This window comes from Chiloscyllium plagiosum, unplaced genomic scaffold (assembly GCF_037043375.1).
Source record: "Chiloscyllium plagiosum isolate Xiang-an unplaced genomic scaffold, Cpla_swu_hap1 HiC_scaffold_1, whole genome shotgun sequence".
Taxonomy (NCBI): domain Eukaryota; kingdom Metazoa; phylum Chordata; class Chondrichthyes; order Orectolobiformes; family Hemiscylliidae; genus Chiloscyllium; species Chiloscyllium plagiosum.
This window is the reverse complement of record NW_028270139.1, coordinates 147,576,607-147,579,697: the sequence shown is the minus strand read 5'-3', so window position 1 is coordinate 147,579,697 and position 3,091 is coordinate 147,576,607. Positions and strand designations below refer to the sequence as shown.

The 3,091-nt window shown below is 43.5% G+C and overlaps 1 protein-coding gene across 2 annotated transcripts in view; it reads right to left on the bottom strand.

Moving 5' to 3' along the window:
• Nucleotides 1–2,853: 2,853 nt before the first annotated feature.
• Nucleotides 2,854–3,091, bottom strand: part of ctnna2 (catenin (cadherin-associated protein), alpha 2) — a 1,293,121-nt gene continuing 1,292,883 nt past the window's right edge. For both annotated transcript variants that reach the window (XM_087995417.1, XM_087995450.1), the window contains one exon: nt 2,854–3,091. This exon is cut by the window's right edge and continues 937 nt beyond it. The gene's annotated coding sequence lies outside the window, so the exon portion shown is untranslated.

Here is a 3,091-nt window from a genome sequence, read left to right as displayed (position 1 = left end):
TGTACACGGTATTAATGTTGAGAGAAGGAACACCAGCTTATGCAATGCTACTTCTTTCGGCAGTCAGAGACCAAGATTCAAATGCCTGTAAACCCATGTTTGGGTTTGATTTTACAGCTTTTTACGTGTAGCTATATCTCTTTTGTAATTTTCCTTTGCAATCTTGATTTAGACAGGATCCTGATGTGCATCTTGTATTGTATCCAATCACTGATGATCCTGCAATATTTATGCTGCTATGATGTTGCTGTGAAATTGAATTCAGTTGACAGAGGGTTAAATGCGGCAGGGATGTTGATTTGTTGTATTAGTTGAGAAATTGGATTTAGCAGCCTGTCAACATTACTGAATTGTGTCTCAAATCAACGTTGAGACAACGTGGAGTCACCCAGAATATTGAGAGCTGTTTACACTTTTTTATGTTGACTGGTTTCCATTCACTGAGCCTAGCAGGGGGTTTCACTGAATGGACAAGATGGTGACTTTGATCGTACAGCTCTGTGAGCCAATCTCAGACACAGAGAGCACAGATAATTCACCAGCAAAATGTTCATTCAGATATTGCATGCAAAAGTATCTGACTTGATGTTTTTGCAGCACATTTCTTCTGACGTGTCTGCTTTTCATTAGGAGAATACACATGAAATTATGGCATCCACTAGGCACAAGAAGTTGTATGGATCTGATTGCTCATCAGATACTGGGTAGCAAAGGTAATACAGGAGTGAGCAGTTGCATCCAATCAAAAGATTAATGAACCTGGATCTGAAATATTGACAGGACTCTACTGATGGATTTTGATTTGTGAAGTCCCAAGTACAGATCAGCTTTGAAATAAGTTCCTGGTTCAATGGTGTCACACAGAGCTATATAACAAAGCAGAGTCCAAACAGTCAGATTGTAACTTTGGGGAGACTGGGCGCCTCCTAGCAGAGCGCTTTAGGGAACATCTCTGGGACACCCGCACCAATCAACTACACCGCCCCGTGGCCCAACATTTCAACTCCCCCTCCCACTCTGCCAAGGACATGGAGGTCCTGAGCCTCCTTCACCGCCGTTCCCTCACCACCAGACGCCTGGAGGAAGAACGCCTCATCTTCCGCCTCGGAACACTTCAACCCCAGGGCATCAATGTGGACTTCAACAGTTTCCTCATTTCCCCTTCCCCCACCTCACCCTAGTTCCAAACTTTCAGCTCAGCACTGTCCCCATGACTTGTCCGGACTAGTCCTACCTGCCTATCTCCTTTTCCACCTATCCACTCCACTCTCTCCTCACTGACCTATCACCTTCATCCCCTCCCCCACTCACCCATTGTACTCTATGTTACTTGCTCCCCACACCCACCCTCCTCTAGCTTATCTCTCCATGCTTCAGGCTTACTGCCTTTATTCCTGATGAAGGGCTTTTGCCCGAAACGTTGATTTCGCTGCTCCTTGGATGCTGCCTGAACTGCTGTGCTCTTCCAGCACCACTAATCCAGATTGTAGCTTATAACAGGCCAGGAGAAAGTGAGGACTGCAGATGCTGGAGTTCAGAGTCGAAAAGTGTGGCGCTGGAAAAGCACAGCAGGTCAGACAGGATCCCAGGAGTTCCCCCACATTCCTGATGAATGGCTTATGCCCAAAATGTCAATTCTCCTGCTCCTTGGATGCTGTCTGACCTGCTGTGCTGCTCCAGCGCCACACTTTTCGACTCTGGGGGTCTGACTGTACCTTTTGCAGAGTATGGAGGGGTCTGACTACTATGTGGTGAGGAAAGGTTGGACAAGCTAGCCTTGCATCTACCGCATTAAGTGTAAGAGGCAATTATGTTGAAATATAACCTTGGAGGGTCCGGACACGATAAATGTGGAGAGGGTTTATCCTCTTGTAGCAGAATCTAAAACAAGCAGTCATTGTTTAAAAATGAGGGGTTGCCCATTTAAAATAGAGATATGGTGATTTTCCTTCTTACAGAAGATCCTGTTTCTTTGGAACCTTTTCTCCTGAAATAATGGTGGAAGCAGAGTTGTTGAAAAATTTTAAGGTAGAGGTAAACTGCTTCTTTGGAAACAAGATGCTTAAGAAAGATTATCAGAGGATGCTGGGAATGTAGATTTGAGGTTATAATCAGAACAATCTTATTAAATAGTGGAGCAGACACAAAGGCCGAACGGCCTACTCCTCTTTTTAGTATATTTATACTACAGGGTGAATATCAGCAGGTAAAAGGATCCTTACTGATTACAGGCTGCGTCTCAGGGTATTATATCTATTACTGATTATCAGTGAGTCAATGCATTGCAGTTACTTACAAGGAATACCACAACAGAGTTTTACTCCTTTACTGCTAGTTTTCAATGCAATTTTATGAGTTATGTTATTTATTTGATGAAATGAACACACCTTTCCCCTTTAGTTTTCCCACTGCACAGTGCTCACTCACTTTTAATTAGTCCTCCATCGTCTCACCCTCTTTTTCCATTCGAAGGTGTCCTTCCGGTTCTTACAACTCCTCACACATTGGCTGCAGGTGTAAAACCACAATTGAACAATATTTGACGACATAGGATACAACTTTTTCAATGTAAATGCATTTGTAGAATCAGTTGATCAGATGTCATGTGATCAGACATTGCACGATCTGACATCATGTGGCCAAAATGTTGTGGAATCAAATCTTCAGAAAAGTCTCTATCCAGAGGTGGCAATCTGGTTCCATTTACTGACTCATTCATCAGAGAATGGTCGGGTGCATCCAATGCACTTCCATTAGAGTTCAGCCAATTGGGCTGAAGCTATAGCAGCTGCTGAGCGAGTAAATCTATTGTCATCAACGAAGAAGAAAAAACACAGCAAGCTCACTCATTGATGATGGGCAAAGGGTTTATTTGAGTTATTGGGAGGATACAAAGACAGATTAGTCATCCACGGTTCAGGCAAGTCAAAACTCTACATCCACTGTTATGTCCACTCTAACACATTACTCACTATCTACTGGGTATCACTGCACTGTCAGACAGTGGCACGAGGCCACTTGAAAACATTAAGGAGTTGCAACACAATCAGCTTGAACCTGTGAAACAATTCCCATGTTGTCGTACTGACAG